Here is a 20,300-nt window from a genome sequence, read left to right as displayed (position 1 = left end):
TTTCAGTTCTCCTCTCCTTAACTATTCATGTGTCCGGGCTTGATCCCTGTACATTTCCTGGAGTAACACTTATCTTTCCCACTCTATTTGAACATTCCGAAAGAAGGCTTTACCACATTCAGTGCATGTACATGGTTTCACTCCTGAATGGCTTCTGCACTGTGAAGTATACTTTCTAGCTGAAGCCTTTACCACACTTACCCCCGTTTACAAAGTCGAGGTAGCGGCTGTCGGTGTAGTAAAAAAATGGGCTGGATCTATATTGCCAGGCATATTTGTAAATGGAGGAGGGGGGGGGTTAATACATTTAGGGGTTCCTTTACTAAGGTGCACTACTGGATTTCAGTGCGTGCTAAATGCTAAAATGCCCCTAGGAATATAATGGGCATGAGCATTTAACAAGTTCTAAATTAGTGCACTTCTAGCTAAAGTTTTTACCACACTCAGTACATACATATAGTTTCACTCATGGCAATTTCTCCAGATGAGTTAGTTTTCCACATACTATGACAGGAATGAACCTCACTCCTAGGCCAGGGTATGTGGAGTAGGATCTCAAGTTTACTGCTAACATTCACTGTAGAACTTCCATCATACTACAGAGAGCTTCCTTTCGGGGTTCATAAAATGTAACATGTACAGGCAGCCTATGCAGGTGTGGTTGGAAATTCTTTTCGATGAACCCTGTAGCTCTCAACATGATAAAAAATAGGTCTGGATTCTTCTGCCACATTTTCTTGTTCTCGGACTGCATTTGTTCCTGCCTCAGGATCTTCTGTCTCTCCATATGATTCACAGGGTAATTGGATTTTCTGGTGTCTTTCCCAGTGAAGCTTTTACCACACTCAGTACCTGTAAGTTGTTTCAGTCCTGTGTGGGTTTTCTGAAGTGTGTGGTCAGAGTTTGCTTTCTACTAAAGCTTTTGCCATGAATAACATAGAAATCACTTCTCTCCTGTGTGGATTCTCTGGTGTTTGGTCAGTGCTCCCTTCTCATTAAAACTTTTACCACACTCAGTGCATGAAAATGGTTTCACTCCTAAATGGTTGTTTTGGTGTCTTATAAGTTTTGCTTTCTGAATGAAACTTTTACCACACTCACTACACGTAAATGGTTTCTCTCCTGTGTGGCATCGCTGGTGATTGGTCAGCGTTCCCTTCTCAGTAAAGCTTTTACCACACTCACCACATGTAAATGGTTTCTCTCCCGTGTGTTGTCTCTGGTGTCTGTTCAGTATTCTCTTCTCAATAAAGCTATCACCACACTCACTACATTGAAATGGCTTATCTCCTGTGTGGATTCTGTTGTGTACAGTCAGATATCCCTTTCTACTAAAGATTTTACCACACTCACTACATTTAAATGGCTTCTCTCCTGTGTGGATTCTCTGGTGTATGGTCAGATATCCCTTTCTACTAAAGCTTTTACCACACTCAGTACATGTATATGGCTTCTCTCCTGTGTGGAGTCTCTGATGTATGGTCAGTGCTCCCTTCTCAATAAAGCTTTTACCACACTCATTACATGTAAATGGTTTCTCTCCTGTGTGGACTCTCTGGTGTGTGGTCAATGTTTCCTTTCTACTAAAGATTTTGCCACACTCACTACATGTAAATGGTTTCTCTCCTGTGTGGACTGTCTGATGATTGGTCCGTGTTCTCTTCTCAGTAAAGCTTTTACCACACTCAGTACATGTATATGGCTTCTCTCCTGTATGGATTTTCTGGTGTGTGATCAGTCCTCCCTTTGAACTAAAGCTTTTGCTACACTCACTACATGTAAATGGTTTCTCTCCCATGTGGAGTCTCTGGTGATTGGTCAGTTTTCCCTTCTCAGTAAAGCTTTTACCACACTCACTACATGTAAATGGTTTCTCTCCAGTGTGGACTCTCTGGTGATTGGTCAGTTTTCCCTTCTCAGTAAAGCTTTTACCACACTCACTACATGTAAATGGTTTCTCTCCCGTGTGTTGTCTCTGGTGTCTGTTCAGTGCTCCCTTCTCAGTAAAGCTTTTACCACACTCACTACATGTAAATGGTTTCTCTCCAGTGTAGACTCTCTGGTGATTGGTCAGTGCTCCCTTCTCAGTAAAGCTTTTGCCACACTCACTACATGTAAATGGTTTCTCTCCTGTGTGGAGTCTCTGGTGTTTGGTCAGTGCTCCCTTCTCAATAAATCTTTTACCACACTCACTACATGTGAATGGCTTTTCTCCTGTGTGGATTCTGTGGTGTACGGTCAAATATCCCTTTCTACTAAAGATTTTACCACACTCACTACATTTAAATGGCTTCTCTCCTGCATGGATTCTCTGGTGTATGGTCAGTGTTCCCTTTTTACTAAAGCTTTTACCACACTCAGTACATGTAAATGGTTTCTCTCCCGTGTGTTGTCTCTGGTGTTTGGTCAGTGTTCCCTTCTGAGTAAAGCTTTTACCACACTCACATGTGAATGGCTTCTCTCCTGTGTGGATTCTGTGGTTTACGGTCAAATATCCCTTTCTACTAAAGATTTTACCACACTCACTGTATTTAAATGGCTTCTCTCCTGTGTGGATTCTGTTGTGTACAGTCAGATATCCCTTTCTACTAAAGATTTTACCACACACACTACATTTAAATGGCTTCTCTCCTGTGTGGAGTCTCTGGTGTTTGGTCAGTACTCCCTTCTCAATAAAGCTTTTACCACACTCAATACATGTAAATGGTTTATCTCCTGTGTGGATTCTCTGGTGTCTGTTCAGTGTTCCTTTCTCAGTAAAGCTTTTACCACACTCACTACATTTAAATGGCTTCTCTCCTGTATGGATTTTCTGATGTGTGATCAGTCTTCCCTTTTTACTAAAGCTTTTACCACACTCACTACATGGAAATAGCTCAATGGTGTGGATTCTCTTGTGTTTTGTGAAGTGTTCTTTCTGACTGAAGCTTTTATTACAGTCTGTACAGGTAAATTGTTTCATTTCAATGTCAGTTTTCGGGTGGTCTCTGAGACTGTCTGTAGTGAAGCTTTTACCAAGCTCAGTAGATATAAATGGTTTCACTGCTGAATAAAGTTTCTTGCGAATTGTGAGGTTTCCTTCCCAACAAGCTGTATAAGTGTCTGATTCCTCACCCGTTTGAGTTTTTTGATGATCTGTGACTGCTTCCTCTTGACTAAAGCTTTTCTGACGTTCAGCACTTGAAACTGAACTCTGTCCTTGGTGGAATTTTGCATTTTTTGTAAAATGTTCTTCCTTCTTGGAGTTTTTCTCACTTCCAGGACATGAAGATGTTCTCTGATCAGTGATGTTTTTCTTATATTTTAAAATGTCTGCTTTGTTTGTAAAGCTTTTCCCATGTTCTGTACTTGTACACATTCTACTTTCTTTATTAGTTTTCTTGGGTTGCATTAGCTGTTTCTTCCTACTGAAACCTTTCCCACATTCAGAACTTGTAAAATGTTTCCCTTTTAAGTCTGTTTTCTGTTGTCCCTGTAGTTCTCTCTTTTGACTGACATTTTTCCCACTGTCCGTAGATGTAGACGGTCTCTCTTCAGTATCAGATCTGTGATGTGATTTTAGATCGACATGATTGCTGAGGAATATCTCACAAATATCAAAGGAACAGCTTGGATTTCTCGTCTGGTTTCTCTCCTCTTCCCCTGTCTCTATGATATTACTTGTACCTTTTTCACACAGAGCTGAGCCTCCTGGTGAAGGTTTTTGTTTATTTTGATTGTTTCCCTTTTCTCCCCAGTCAGAACAGGAATAAGTCTGCTCATTCTCTCTTTCTGATAACATCTTTTCCCCTTCAGGCTTCTCACTGACCTTCCAGTTATGTGTCTCTGTATTACTATTTTCAGGCTCCTCTTTTTCTAAAGAAAAAAACAGCATTAAAAGACATAAAAAACAAAGCTACAATCCAAACGTATCATAGGAACAAAAGCAGCAATGATGAGTCAGTAAATGGACAAACAATCCACCTAAAGCCACCTAGGTACATATTTTATATATACAGTGCACTCCATTTAAGTGCACGTCGGATAAGCGCATGCTCGGTTTCACTGCTTGCTGTACTTTGATGTCAATCCCAGTCAAATTTCACGTGTCTTGAAGCAAAAAGATCAGCTTCTGGAAGACTGCCAAAACAATACAAATCCACACAGGAAACGTAAACGGGCGGGAAAAGCTGAAGAGGTAAAAGATGCTCTTCTTCGGTGGTTTTCTCGAGTCAGGAGCAGACAGTTTCCTGTCAGTGGTCCACTGCTTATGGAGAAAGCTAACCAGCTAGCTGAAAGTCTTGGACTAACTGAATTCAAAGCCACTGTTGGATGGTTGGAAAGATGGCAGGAGAGGAACAACATAAAATTCAAGAAACAGCTTGGTGAGAAACAAGATGACTTTGGTGCTGAAAATTGGGTTGTTTCAGTTCTTCCTACCATCTTGAACGAGTTTGCACCTCGTGACATTTTCAGTGCTGACGAAAAAGGTCTCTACTGGCAAGCGATTCCTGATGGAACACTTGCATTCAAACATGCCAAAACTACTGGAGGAAAAACGTTGAAGGACCGACTGACGATCCTCCTTTGCTGCAATATGGATGGGAGTGAGAAGTTGGAACCCCTCGTCATTGGAAAGAGCAAACAGCCCCGTTGCTTCAAGAAAGTTAAGCGACTTCCTGTGTCATACGAGGCTAATGCAAATTCATGGATGACTGGGGAAATTTGGAAACAATGGCTAAAGAAGTTAGACACTAGAATGCGGGCACAAAAGCATCAGATTTTGTTGCTTTGTGATAATTGTGTTGCACACAGGGATGATGTCAGGCTGTCTAACGTCAAGGTGGTCTTCCTGCCACCAAACACTACCTCTCTGATCCAACCTATGGATCAGGGAATAATAGCCAATTTCAAACAACATTACGTCGTCTGCTGAGCGTTATGGATGACCAGACTGGCAAGGATAAACGTGCTCTTGAACTGGCTCGTAATCTATCACTGTTGGCAGTGCTGTAGCGAGGGTGCCTGACACCCGGGGCGGGTCGCCACTGCGTACCCCCCCCCCCGGGTGCAGGGCACGGCGCACCCCCCCCTCCGGAGCGCACCCCCCCCCCCCCCGAAACACACTCTCTCTCCCCCCCGAAACGCACCCTTACCTTGCAGCAGGGGGCAGGCGGGAGGACCGATCCGCCCCAGTGCACGTCACTGGGAGCTGCGTCGGCTCTGCTGCTTCTCTGCTTTCTCTGCCCGGGAACAGGAAGTAACCTGTTCCGGGGCAGAAAGAGCAGGGAACCAGCGAGCTGACACCCCCCCCTCCCCAGCGGCGTGCACCCGGGGCGGACCGCCCCACCGCCCCCCCCCCTTCCTACGCCACTGACTGTTGGATTTCCTACATATGCAGACAGAAGCCTGGAATCATGATACATAGGCAACCATTGTGAACTGCTACAAGCGGGCAAGTTTTGTTAAGGATGTGGAGAGGGACGAAACAGGTGCAGCTGTTGCAAACACGTCAGATGAACAGGTTATTGACATCCCAGCCGGTGTTACTGAAGAGGAGTTTCATCGCTACGCACAATCTACAAACAGCTGAAGACAGCACTGGTGTCGAGATATGCGCCTACATGCAGGCAACAACAGCTGATGAAGAAACAGATGAAATGAGCAGCGAGGCACATGCTGACGAAATTCAACAACCTCCTCCTGTCACTTTTGCAAGAGAGCTGAAGAGTCTCAACACCGTGCTGGCCTATCTGGAGGCCACTGGATGTCAGTGCTATGACAGCTTTTACTGTCTGGCAGACGCAGTCTACGGAATTTACAGACCCAATAGCATACAGAGGACTATAACTGATTACTTCAAGTAAGCCTTACGTCAGTTAACGGAGACTGTATAACGTCAGTACTGTACATATGTTTATCAGATGTCTAGCTTCTTTGGGTAACAATGGTTAAGTGCACGCTCCAGTTAACTGCATGCATTTCTTTGGTCCCAGACCCTTGCACTTAAGCGGATTGCACTGTATATATATTTTTTTTGGGGGGGGGGGTGGTGGTGCGGGAGAGGTTATGTGTTTTGTTCTTAGTTATGTGCATAGGGTATTGTAAGAAGATCCTTATATCCCTTTATTTGTGTTTATCTTTAAGGGGATTGTTTGTCCTTTTTACAATTTATAATTTTACTCCTGAATGTCAAAACATGTTGGGCTGACGAACTAATAGAAAAAGTACTTTGGACATAGAGTTTCCACTACTTATAAGGCTGTTTGGATTTCTTAAACGATTTTAAGAAACAATTACTGCCTCCTCATACTTGAAAGGTATTATAACTACACTAGTAAAAAAGGCCCGTTTCTGACAAATGAAACGGGCGCTAGCAAGGTTTTCCTCAGAGTGTGTATGTTTGAGAGAGAGTGCACCCCAGCTGACCTTGTTACTTGTTAATCACCCAGGGCAACCACTCCAGGTGCCAAACCGGATATCTCTGCCACCTCAAGTTTCCGGCTGGAGGCTTCAATTAGAACGTTGGAGGTGCCTTTTACATACAGAGAAGATAAGTATTGCCATACTGGGACAGACCAAAGGTCCATCAAGCCCCGCATCCTGTTTCCAACAGTGGCCAATCCGGGTCACAAATACCTGGCAAGATCCCAAAAAAGTATAAAACATTTTATGCTGCTTATCCTAGTAATAAGCCACGGGTTTTCCCCAAGTCCATTTTAACAATGGTCTACGGACTTTTTCTTTCGGAAGCTGTGCAAACCTTTCTTAAACCCCGCTAAACTAACTGTTTTTACTACATTTACACGCCCACACTACCGAGCGCTACTTACATTTGTAAAATGCCCCCTTAGTAATACACAGACCCCTTTACATTCCCTCGATGCAGAAAATACAACATATCACCAGAGATGCAGATAGAATACATGATCTCACTCAAGTTGATATTTAAAAGCTCCTTTTGGTCTTTCCACATAGGCGTAAGAATAGCCATCGAGTCCTGATTCTGTCTCCAACGGTGGCCAGTCTGGTCACAAGTGCCTGGCAGATCCCAAAAAGTGGATCTATTTCTCATGGTTCATTGTCCACAGACGAGCAATGGCTCTGCCAAGTCTACCTGACTAAAAATGTTTTTATGGATTTTCCTCTTTTGAACCCGTCTATCGTAGTTCCTTTGATCACATCCTCTGGTGCAATGCACAGTTTAATTATGCGCTGCGGGTAAAACAACCTTTTTACGTTCTCTTAGGCTTCCGTGGTGGGCGTCCTGTTGTGGTTGTTCTGGTCTTGCCGTGTTTGAATAAATGTAATCGACGTTTCATTTATTGTACTGTGACTTTTTATTTTTATGTTTTTATTTTTTACAATTAATATGTAAGTTTTTACTATATAATTTATATTTTCTGTACTAATAGTGTTAATGCTTTATTTGTATGTATAGACCCCAGACGCAGACACTTTGCTGAAACACAGGCCGTGCCAGGTCCTTCAATAAACTTTGCTTCCTTCTGCCTAAGGCTTTGCCTGTCAGGTCCATCCATGGTCCATTTGACTTCTGTTGTGTTGTTTGGTTTCTGTTGCTGACTCCCTCTTGCTTGCTTGCATTGTATATAGAGTGGGTCACCTCGCCATCGCTCATTAGGTCACCCAAGGCATCCTGCACTGAGACTCACCCACTGCCAGTCACTCCTTAATGTGATTGAGAAGGGATTTTAACAGGGGGAATAAGAGGAAATCCTTACCTAGAGACATCAGAGTCTCATAATTCTCCTTCATCACCTCCCTCCAAAGCTCCTTCTGCCCTTCATCTAAATACTCCCACTCCTCCTGGGAGAAAGAGACAGTGATGTCCTCAAACGTCACCCGCATCTGAAACACAAACCAGAAACATAGTCAGGGACACAGGGAGGTGCTCAGAATGCATTAGATTTCAGCTCCTGACATGTTACCTCCCTCTTGCCTTTGTTTTGGGTTGTAGCTGCACATATTAAAAAGAATTGCTTTATCTATAATATGTTTTGTGTAGAATTCTTCCGGCATAAACACTCGGCTCTTCTATGCTCTGGGACTGATTCCACCTAAGCTGTCTCCCAGCTGAGGCTTGAATCCCGCCCCCCCCCCCCCCCCCCCAGCATTCTCAGTCTCCAACTAGTATGAACCCCTCCCTAAGAAGGATAAGACCCCCAGCTTTATTTCTCTTTTACCTCATTCCAGCATCCCCACCTACTCTGCCAGGTCTTTCACCATTCCGCCCAGTGCGCACACATCCCATGACTCTCTGTCAATCTGTCGTCCCCCCACCACACACACACACAGTAAAGATACCCAGAGCTCTCTCTCATATCTTCCCCATTGCATCCATACACTAGTTCTCCTTCTGAAATCCCTGTTGCCCCCAGCATACCTCAGAATACCCCCCACCCCACACAGCCCCCTGCTCACAACCCACCACAGCTCTCTCAACCTCTCCAGCATCCTAGCCGTCCCAAACCCACCCTAACGCACACAGACCCCCGCAGCTCTTTCTGAATGCTGCCAATACATCTCTGCTCTCTGTCTCCCTCCCTCGGTACATACATCCACCTACACCCAACTACTCCCCCCACCTATGGAATCCCCCAAATTCAGCCACGGTACTGCACTCACATATTTCACCCATGGCACCCCCCCGGCTTGCCCTCCTTCTCCCTATCCACACTTTCAGTGTTTACACCCCTCCTCAGCTTGCCATTTCCATCCCCTCTCTCACTCCCTAAGCAGTACTGCTTGACTTGACCCATTCATTATCTCTTAATTCCCTCCTTCCCCGATGCCCTACACAAGTGCTGCATGCCAGATCCTGCTCGTCAGCTGACTTTGACTGCTAAATTTGAACCATGGTTCAAATTCAGCCATCAGAGCCAGGGCAGCAGAGGAGCAGGACATAACTCAACATGCAAATGTTCTCCTCCTTCCCCTCTGTTTGTGGTGAGTGTCAGAGAAGTAGAGGACAAGAAATTAAATGGAACACGAGGGTGGTGCCACAGGAGGGCAGGTGCGTTACTTGGTGGGGGGAGCGAGAAGGATTCAGTTTGTGAGTTCTGGGGGAATCAACATTGACAGTTTCAGCACCGGCTTCACCCCGTGCAGAATTTCCTCAGGAATAAGATGGTGCACCTCACACTCACTTCTGTTACTGCCAGAGAAGAAAAGGAAGACGTTTACGTCTTTATTAATTTAAAAAACTAGCTCCAAGGTTCTCGGCAGATTACTTAATCACATACGTAATTTAAAGGCAAACTTGAAATTCCGAACAAATTTACAAAATATCTTCAAACTCAAAATACTGAAATAAGTACTAGACCATCACTCAACCTGCAAATTGGTGGGAAAATGTGGGATACAAATGCTACAAATAAAATTCATCATCCCAGCTGTAAGTCGGCATAAATACCCATGTCCCGAGCTCTTTTTTCAATTCTTTAATATTTCTTATTCGCATTGGCAACTTGTTCTGGTAAACCAGCAATGTAACAAATCTTACTTCTATCTCAACAGAACGATATAGGAATTGATTCATTTTCAAACTGAAACACTGTAGAATTATCAGGTGCATCACGTGTTGTAAGTAATCAAATCTGAGTCTTGTTAACAATTTAATTTCGGACTATTTGCAGACACCCAGACGTTAACAGATTGCATTATTAATCTGAATCTGGCAAATGTATCTCCAACACTTTTCTCCAATGGAATCAAACTATCTTGTCTACATATAGTCTGAATTGTACACCAAAACAATTAAGCAACCGACTAAGAGGTATTAAAGAACAGAAGAGACACCAGTTATTAAAGACTTGATTCTGACACATCATTACCCTGTATAACACAAAAGCCTCTACGTTCCATTTCAATACCGTACCCCATATTCCAATAGATTTCAATCTGGTTTATCAGAATGACATGATCGGTGGTATCAAATGCTGCTAAAACATTCTAAAATACCAACCAAAACGTTGCCCATTACAGTACGTGTCACATCAAACAATGATGATAACAAAGTCTCTGTATCATGAAAGGAACGAAAACCAAATTGATTAGGATCCAAAATCTTATGTAAATCCACAAAAATGAAGTGTTACTGTCAGAGATTTATGTCCTGAGCAATAAACATTTCTCTCATTTCAATCTTACTATCACCATCCACAGTCAGACAATTCTGTACATAACATAAGCTAAACTTACAGCACTGGGACAGATCAAAGGTCCTTCAAGCCCCGTATCCGGTTTTTTCAGAGTGCCCAATCCAGGTCACAAGTACCTGGGAAGATCCCAGAACAGTAAAACAGATTTACATAAGTACATAAGTAATGCCATACTGGGAAAAGACCAAGGGTCCATCGAGCCCAGCATCTTGTCCACGACAGCAGCCAATCCAGGCCAAGGGCACCTGTCGAGCTTCCCAAACGTACAAACATTCTATACATGTTATTCCTGGGATTTTGGATTTTTCCGAGTCCGTTTAGTAGCGGTTTATGGACTTTTTAAACTCTGCTAAGCTAACCGCCTTCACCACATTTTCCGGCAATGAATTCCAGAGTTTAATTACACGTTGGGTGAAGAAACATTTTCTCCGATTTGTTTTAAATTTACTACACTGTAGTTTCATCGCATGCCCCCTAGTCCTAGTATTTTTGGAAAGCGTGAACAGACGCTTCACATCCACCTGTTCCACTCCACTCATTATTTTATATACCTCTATCATGTCTCCCCTCAGCCGTCTCTTCTCCAAGCTGAATAGCCCTAGCCTCCTTAGTCTTTCTTCATAGGGAAGTCGTCCCATCCCCGCTATCATTTTAGTCGCCCTTCGCTGCACCTTTTCCAATTCTACTATATCTTTCTTGAGATGCGGCGACCAGAATTGAACACAATACTCAAGGTGCGGTCGCACCATGGAGCGATACAACAGCATTATAACATCCTCACACCTGTTTTCCATACCTTTCCTAATAATACCCAACATTCTATTCGCTTTCTTAGCCGCAGCAGCACACTGAGCAGAAGGTTTCAGTGTGTTATCGATGACGACACCCAGATCCCTTTCTTGGTCCGTAACTCCTAACGTGGAACCTTGCATGACGTAGCTATAATTCGGGTTCTTTTTTCCCACATGCATCACCTTGCACTTGCTCACATTAAACGTCATCTGCCATTTAGCCGCCCAGTCTCCCAGTCTCGTAAGGTCCTCTTGTAATTTTTCACAATCCTGTCGCGAGTTAACGACTTTCAATAACTTTGTGTCATCAGCAAATTTAATTACCTCGCTAGTTACTCCCATCTCTAAATCGTTTATAAATATATTAAAAAGCAGCGGTCCTAGCACAGACCCCTGAGGAACCCCACTAACTACCCTTCTCCATTGTGAATACTGCCCATTTAACCCCACTCTCTGTTTCCTATCCTTCAACCAGTTTTTAATCCACAATAGGACATTTCCTCCTATCCCATGACCCTCCAATTTCCTCTGTAGCCTTTCATGAGGTACCTTGTCAAACGCCTTTTGAAAATCCAGATACACAATATCAACCGGCTCCCCTTTGTCCACGTTTGTTTACTCCTTCAAAGAATTGAAGTAAATTTAATGCTGCTTATCCTAGAAATAAGCAGCGGATCTTCCCAAATCCATCTTAATAATGGCTTCTGGACTTTTCTTTTAGGAAATTATCCAAACCTTTTTTCAACCCTGCTAAGCTAACTGCTTTTTTTTTTTAATTTTTTTTAATTTATCAATTTTCAAAAATTTACAAGCAATTACTACTTCAATAAGAGAAAAAACAGTCAGAAAGTCTTAAAGTAACATAGTTTGAAAGTAAGATGAATGACTTAAATTAGACCACCACATTAGGAGGACATGAGCCGTTATTAACTTGGAAGATAAGATTCTTACATATTATTTAAAGAAAGCTAATTATACTCCATACTTGCCTTTTCCATAAATTACCCATTCGGAAGTGCTCAGTCTGTATGACACAGACCGACATTACAATATTTTTTTTGGTCTATAAATTGTTTTAAATGCTCAGGGGAAAAAAGAAAACATATTTTACACCCAAATATTTTATATTACATTTGCATGGATAGTTTAAATTAAAGACTGCGCCTAATGCCAAGACATCAGGTCTCACTGCAAGAAAGTCCTTTCTTCTGGCCTGAGTTTGTTTTGTTACGTCTGGGAATACCCAGATTTTCCCTCCATAAAAGGGAGCCTGTAAGTTTCTTAAGGCCATCTTTCTCACTAAATCCAAATCTTGTTGAAATATACAAGATATCAATAAAGTTTTTCTCTCCGTTGTAGATGTAATAGAGGATTCTAGTAAGTCTGTAACATTCAAATCGCCTTGTGGTTGAATGTCACTATTCTTTTTTTGTAGGTAGGTAATACATTTTATTCACAGGAGGTATATTATCAGAAGAAAATTTCAAGTTTTCCACCAAATATTTCTTAAATATCTCCAATGGAGAATACACTGGTGTACAGGGAAAATTTAATAAGCGAAAGTTTAACCTCCTGTTATAATTCTCAAAGTACTCCAATTTGTTGTTTATGGTATTTGTATCTTTTATCAGCTTAGTAGAAATTTCTTTCAATTTTGCATTTTCTGCTGTTAGATGGTTAATCTTATCAGTTAGTTCGTCTTTCATCGATGCAAATGAGACAGTTAAATCCTGAACATTGCTCACCAAACCTTCCATCTTGCACGTTGATGCCTGAACAGTCTGTAGCGTTTCTCAAATCGCCTCAAGGGTAACCGACGCAGTGGAACCCTTACATGGGTTCTGCATTGTTGAATGAAGAGTCCCAGCTGAAAAAGGGACCTCAGCAGGAACCCCAACTGCAGGCCCCGTTCGTGTGTTTCTTTCTTCGCTCTCGCGAGGACTAGAAGCACCCCTGCTGTCGGGTTCTGCTGGCTGCGGCGGAGGGTAATGCGGTGGAGGGGACAATGAAACGTCCTGTCCCAAGAGTTCGGACTCTTCCTGGTCCGGCAACTCAGCAGGACCTCCTGCCGCTGTAAGTGAGGAGCACACGAGGTAGGTCTCCAGAGTGGGCTGGTTCGGTGTCGAAGTTAGTGCCGGTTGGGTCTTGGCTCTAACCAAACCCTTCCTCTTCATATGCGGCATACTATATTCACAGAAGAAATGTTTCCTGAAGAAAAAAAACCTCGAAGAGAAGGGTTCAACCGCTCAAATCTCCGGAGCTACTCGTGGAGCATTGTCAAAGCCGCCATCTTGCTCCGCCCCTAAGCTAACTGCTTTTACCACATTCTCTGGCAACGAATTCCAGACTTTAATTACAAGTTAAGTGAAGAAATGATTTCTCCAATTTGTTTTAAATTTAGTACTTAGTAGATTCATTGCGTACCCCGTAGTCCTGGTAATTTTGGATAGAGGACATTTCACCTCTACCCATTCCACAAGCAGAATGTGAAAGTCTGGTAAAGCAGGAGGAGAATCAGGAAGCAGAGCCAGAGGGAGGGAAAGGAAGGGAAGAGGGAGAGAGAAAGGAGAATGTAAAGAGATGTCAGGAAGCAGAAAATGACAAGAGAGAGGGAATGGATTGGGCAGTGCCAGGCTCACTTCTTCTTCTGTGTGTGTGGCATTGCCTGGCACTGCATCCCCTGCTGCCCACCTCCTGCCAGTGAGGGGAGGAGAATGAGGAAGAAGAGCAGCAGCTGCTGTGTGAGGGGAGGAGAATGAGGAAGAAGAGCCTGAGGAGCTACAGCAGGGAATGGATTGAGCAGTGCCAGGCTCATTTCTTCTTGTGTGTGTGTGGCATTGCCTGGCACTGCATCCCCTGCTGCCCACCTCCTGCCAGTGAGGGGAGGAGAATGAGGAAGAAGAGCAGCAGCTGCTGTGTGAGGGGAGGAGAATGAGGAAGAAGAGCCTGAGGGGCTACAGCAGGGAATGGATTGAGCAGTGCCAGGCGTGTGTGTGTGTGTGTGGCATTGCCTGGCACTGCATCCCCTGCTGCCCACCTCCTGCCAGTGAGGGGAGGAGAATGAGGAAGAAGAGCCTGAGGGGCTACAGCAGGGAATGGATTGAGCAGTGCCAGGCTCATTTCTTCTTGTGTGTGTGTGGCATTGCCTGGCACTGCATCCCCTGCTGCCCACCTCCTGCCAGTCTCCTACCTGCTCAGCCCAAACCCCAAGAGCCATCCTCCTGCCCTTCATCCCTGGGGCAGATCTGGGCTTTGTTGGGTCAGTGCTGGGAAAAGGGAATCAGGGTCTCCTGGTGGAGAGAAGCAGGAAGGAATCCCTGGACCTTAGGACCACCCTAGGTGGAACGTGACAAATCACAGTGTCAGAGGGGCGGGATCTTGTCCTCCTCTCCCCCTGCCTCAGAGTCTTGTGACCAATCAATGAGAGGGGCGTGGTTTCCCCTCTACTTGCGTGCTGTGTTCTCAGTCTAATCTCCTTGTGAGTTACATCCTAGAGTCACTTCCTGGGCGGCACATGCAGTAAATGAGTGCAGAGAAAGGCAGCACCAAGGAGGTTTAATAGGTAGGAGACCAAGTGACGTCAAAAGGTTGAAGGCACTTAGGATAATCTAAGTTTCCCCTTCCCCGCGTAGTCGTCATTCCCGTACACTCAAAGCAAGTAAACCTATGCATCCAAATTGTCCTTCTTTATTGCTTTTTGCATTTTTATTAATCTCACTATATTTTCAGACATGCCGGCTTGTGCAATATACGGATCTGTACATCTACTGTCTGGAATTTTGGAAGCTAGAAATGAAATAAACATTAAATTTTGGATGTACTCTGTAGAAGTTGTTTACTTTTGCAATGTGATGGATGCACATGTGATAATCTTTGAATAACTAATGGCTATGGATTTCTGAACATGTGGTATCATTAAAGGACAAACTTTTAAATGCCCAGTTGGGTATATATGGTATGGGATTTACGTTCCAAGACGTATGAAGAGAGGCTTGCTGACCTGAACTTGTACACCCTGGAGGAAAGGAGGAACAGGGGTGATATGATACAGACGTTCAAATATTTGAAAGGTATTAATCCGCAAACGAACCTTTTCCGGAGATGGGAAGGCGGTAGAACGAGAGGACATGAAATGAGATTGAAGGGGGGCAGACTCAGGAAAGATGTCAGGAAGTATTTCTTCACGGAGAGGGTGGTGGACGCTTGGAATGCCCTCCCGCGGGAGGTGGTGGAGATGAAAACGGTAACGGAGTTCAAACATGCGTGGGATATGCATAGAGGAATCCTGTGCAGAAGGAATGGATCCTCAGAAGCTTAGCTGAAATTGGGTGGCGGAGCAGGTGGGGGGAAGAGGGGTTGGTGGTTGGGAGGCGAGGATAGGGGAGGGCAGACTTATACGGTCTGTACCAGAGACAGTGATGGGAGGCGGGACTGGTGGTTGGGAGGTGGGAAATACTGCTGGGCAGACTTATATGGTCTGTGCCCTGAAAAGGACAGGTACAAATTCAAGGTAAGGTATACACATATGAGTTTGTCTTGGGCAGACTGGATGGACCATGCAGGTCTTTTTCTACCGTCATCTACTATGTTACTATGTATTATTCTTTGTTATGTAAGCCACATTGAACTCAAACTTATTTGGGATAATGTGGGATATAAATGGCATAAATAAATAAATAAACCTCAACTTTGTTAAACGTTTCAGACATATCCATCTATTTGTTCCCATGATATAAGTAAATTCTATTATTCTGTCTCACTGTATTTCCAAATCTAAGCCACATTGAACCTGACTTTTCTTGGGCTAATGTGTGATATAAATGGTTTTGTTTTTTTAAAATCCTGTATCCCAGTGGCGTAGCCACAGGTGGGCTTGGCCCACCCATTTATGGCTCAGGCCCACCCAACAGTAGCATATGTTTAGTGGTAACTGGTGGGAATCCCAAGCTCCGCCAGCTGAAGATTTTTCCCTGATGGTAACGATGGTAACGAAAATGCTACTCTCCATGACACCGGCACCTGCTCAGTTTTCAGTGCATGTCTGCTGTCAAGGTGGAAAGAAGCATTTTCCCACCAGCTTAGAGAATTTTATTTTTTGGGGGGTGGGGGGGAGAACACTTGGTGCCCACCCAATTCTTGCCTAGGCCCACCCAAAATCTGTTGTCTGGCTACGCCCCTGCTGTATCCTCCACCTTTTAAGACACTGCCTACCTGCTGGATAGTGATGGCACAAGGAAAGCAAGTTTGGTCCCGTGAAGACTAACTCAAAATAACCTGTTCCTTAGCTGGGCCCTAGTATTACCATATTGAAAATGTGACCATACCATGCCTCTGTGGCTATGTTTCACTAATGTTAAATGATTTACTGGATTTCTTGAAAGGATTACATAAACTTAGGATGCATGACTTGGGACACAAACATACAATGTTTATTCAATGTCACGATTCTTCATGTACAGCCACAAAACAACCTTTTAGGGTGGACAGTGTTTACAATGAGCTCCTTTTATTATCGCCAGACAGAGATAAGAGTTTTCAGTTTTGGCACAATATGTCATCACAAGAACACGATGGACTGCATTACATAGTAACATAGTAGATGATGGCAGAAAAAGACCTGCACGGTCCATCCAGTCCGCCCAACAAGACAAACTCATATGTGCTACTTTTGTGTATACCCCACCCTGATCCATACTCGTCCTCCCCAGGGCACAGACCGTACAAGTGCGCCCAGCACTATCCCCGCCTCCCAACCACCAGCCCCGCCTTCCACCACTGGCTCTGGCACAGACCGTATAAGTGTGCCCAGCACTATCCCTGCCTCCCAACCACCAGCCCCACCTCCCCCACTGGCTCTGCCACCCGATCTCGACTAAGCTCCTGAGGATCCATTCCTTCTGCACAGGTTTCCTTTATGTTTATCCCACGCCATAGGCACCCGGTATTAGAGGCTTGGGGAGGCTAAGCCTCCGCAGCCGAAGGATCGATGTCGATGACATCAGTAGTTTTGCGCGATGACGGCGACGCCCACACAACCCAGTTCCGCCCCCCCCCCCCCCCCAGAGCTTGCCGCTCAGCCCAGCCACAGCCAGGATCTGTTTTGGACCGACGACGCAACCACACGCCCATCCCATCATCAGCCCAGTTGTCGAGATCCGGCACGCCACGGTCCTGTACCTCTGCAGTGCTTCTTCTCCTCGCCCTGCCCCTCACCCTCAGGCAGCCAATCAGGAGTCAGCTTTCCCTACTACGAGCGCTCGCTCCCGTCCCTCCGCATAGGCGTGAACGTGCGGGATGGGCCTCACGTAGGGAAGAACAAGAAGAGAGACAGAGTGTCTGGTCTGGGACCCTTCAGTAAGTTGTTGAACAAAAGAAATGCTCTAGTTAAATTGCTTTTTGTAAAATAACAGAACCAATTCAAATGTCATAGAAATCCATTTCTTAAAAATTCAATTATTTTTATTTTTTTAGACAAGGTTCCAGGAAGTGAAATACCAGAATATAAGCTGCAATGCAGAGGCCACGAAAGAACAATCATCTTAGATTAAATAAAATTTATCACATTTCCAATTAATGGTATTTTTAGCCAAGCCTCAGTTCCACTGCCTTTCAAACTGTGGTCAGGGTGTTCACTAACAATTCACAGACATAATTCCTAGTATCTAACAGGAGGCGCACCCACAGAAACCAAAGGAAATCGAACAAAGATGTTTGGAATAAATGGTTCTAGCCATAGTTCAGAGTTAACTGGCCATGGGACGTCCATGGAAGGCGGATTAAAAAAACAAAAAAGAGAGAGACAGCAAGTGTGTATGTGTGTGTGTAGGGGGGGGGGGGGGGTAGGTAACAAATTATTTTAAAATTCCTGCTCCTTCATTTTTCCCCAGTAAAACGAGGATGTTGTAGACTGCTGAAAAGTTGCTTTTGGTCTAGCAAGAAACTACAAAACTTAAGTTACCTGTAAATTGCATGGTGGGGAAATAGCCCCGGATCTGGATAACACAAGGAAGCTGTTTCTCTAATCCCAGCCTGCAGTCCAAATGAAATGATCTATGTAATTGAATTTTAGATATATTCTGATCACCCTTCCTTCCTGCAACTAAGCTTACTAAAATCTTTATTATTGAGTTTGCATGAGTTACAGTCATAGGAGCTTGAGCACCCCCAATATTGAGAATATTCCTTGTATGTGTCCAAAGAAGGATTATTTCCACTGGGCTTAGCACCCCCAAAAATGTTGAAAAGTTGGCTCCGATGGTTACAGTTCTTATTCTGAGGGCATGCCGCACATACGTTGGATTTCAGGAGGAGAGGTGCTGACTCTGAGGCAGGCTTAGTTTTATATTATTAGTCAAAATAAAAAAGAAATATTTTCTTTCATGCAGATCTCTTTTGTTTAGCAGTCCATTGGTTTTCTTATATTTTTTTTGTGATGACATACTGTGCCAAAATTGAAATTTGAAAATTCTTCTCTATCTGGTCATTAATAAAAGGAGCTCTTTGTGAATACTATCCACCCTAAAAGGATGTTTTGTGGCTGTACATGAGAATTGTGATATGATCCCTTGTTTCATATTGTTGACGGTCTGCATTTTCCGTATGGGTGGTATATTGGTGTATTAGGTTCTGCCCAGTGTAATATTTATGGTACAGTAAGGTTCTGAGTGTGTTTTTGCACAAAGTTGTGCACAGTGTTTTGCAGTTGAGCGATTGTGGTTAGTATATGCTTTGAGCAACCACTTTATTATTTGACATATGATACATATCTAATATCTAAATTTAATAAATGGTATTAATTGTGACTATTTTATTTTTACTTATTTTTTTTCTGTGTTAGACAATTATGGACGTAAGCTCCACCCCTGGCCCCACCCCTAACCCCGCCCCCTTTAGCCTCCCCAAACATTTGGGCCACCGACCACCTATGTCCCACGCATGTTCGAATTCCGTTAGGGGCCTTTAGCCCATTTCTGTTTAACCAAAAGAGATCTACATGAAACAAAATATTTATTTTTGTTTTGACTTATAAACCACTTGTCCTTGAAACATGATCAAACAACAGAATAATCCAGTTGTGTATCTAAAAGGTAAAGTTCTACAAAACAGATGAAGATGTGATTCCATGTGCCCTGGACCCAGGGGTGTTCTGGTAAATTTTTAACAACAGGCTCTTTCTCTGGATGTAGCCAGCTCTGCAGTTGGAAGGGCCAGGGGTGGCCGGGGGGGGTGGGGTGGGGGAGCAACACTTGCCTCTCTCTCCTCACTTCGTGCGAGCATGCTAGGCATACCTTTGCTGGCAGCCAATAAATGGACTACCACCACTCCCAATGTCTTGCTCTGAGCAGCTTGCTGGAACTTCTCTCACATGCTCGAGAAGTCCCAGCCTGCTGCTCAGAGCTGGAAACAAGGAGCGGGGAGCAGCAGTAGTCTATTTACTTGGCTGGCAGGGCTCAGCATCCCCACCAGCAAAGTAAAAGAGAATTCAGCAGGGGGCCCAAGCCCACATTTTGGGAGCCAGTTGTTAAAGTAGCCATGGAGGGCCCTACTTTAACAACCAGCTCCCAAAATTCTTAAAAACTTAACAACCAGCTCTTGCGAGCCTGTGAGAGCCTGCTCCAGCACACCACTGCCCGGGCCCAATGAAAGGAGAGTTTAATTCAACTTCCATTTAATTTCAATATATTCCATCATCTTTATAACACCAGACTTCCCAAAGCAGATTACAACAACATTTAAGATGAACCCATCAGGAAACAGGATATCCTCACTGAAATTTGGCCATCTGTATTGTATACCTTGTACATATTTAGTTAGTTAGTGTAAACCCCCTAGTCGTGGAGCTGGTAAATTACAATAATTAAAGAAATAAATATATAGAAATGTCACAGATTCAAATAGGGTTCCCAAATAAACTCCATGCAGCCAAGGGATTTGACAAGAAAAAAAATATTAAATAAAACTAGTGCAACGTGTTAAATACACTTTGTGATAAGTTACAAAGGAAATAAAGGCAGTAACATGTTCAATACTACAATTACAGTTACCAAGACCCCAACCCCACTTCTGCAATCACACAAAACATCCCAAACATGTACACAGCTCTAATTAGTGTACTCAGATCTGATATATGCTAATAATAATAATAAGTGCTTTCATGCTCAAAGTAGAGTCCAGTGTTACCCCCCAAGATTTTGATACTACTCTGAAGTGAAATTTCAGCATCTGACAATTATATTGTCATACCTGGTATCACCACATCTTTGCCCCCAACCCACAAAATATTAATTTTACCGGGATAAATCTTGAAATTGTTCACTAGCATCTATCGAGAGATATGATGAAAGATGTC

General features: G+C 43.7%; 1 pseudogene; it reads right to left on the bottom strand.

Annotated features, from left to right (window-relative positions):
- Window positions 1-418: 418 nt before the first annotated feature.
- LOC115478295 overlaps window positions 419-20,300 on the bottom strand; it is a 42,193-nt pseudogene continuing 22,311 nt past the window's right edge.

This window comes from Microcaecilia unicolor, chromosome 1, assembly GCF_901765095.1.
Source record: "Microcaecilia unicolor chromosome 1, aMicUni1.1, whole genome shotgun sequence".
Classification (NCBI taxonomy): Eukaryota; Metazoa; Chordata; class Amphibia; order Gymnophiona; family Siphonopidae; genus Microcaecilia; species Microcaecilia unicolor.
This window is presented reverse-complemented; position numbering and strand designations above follow the sequence as displayed.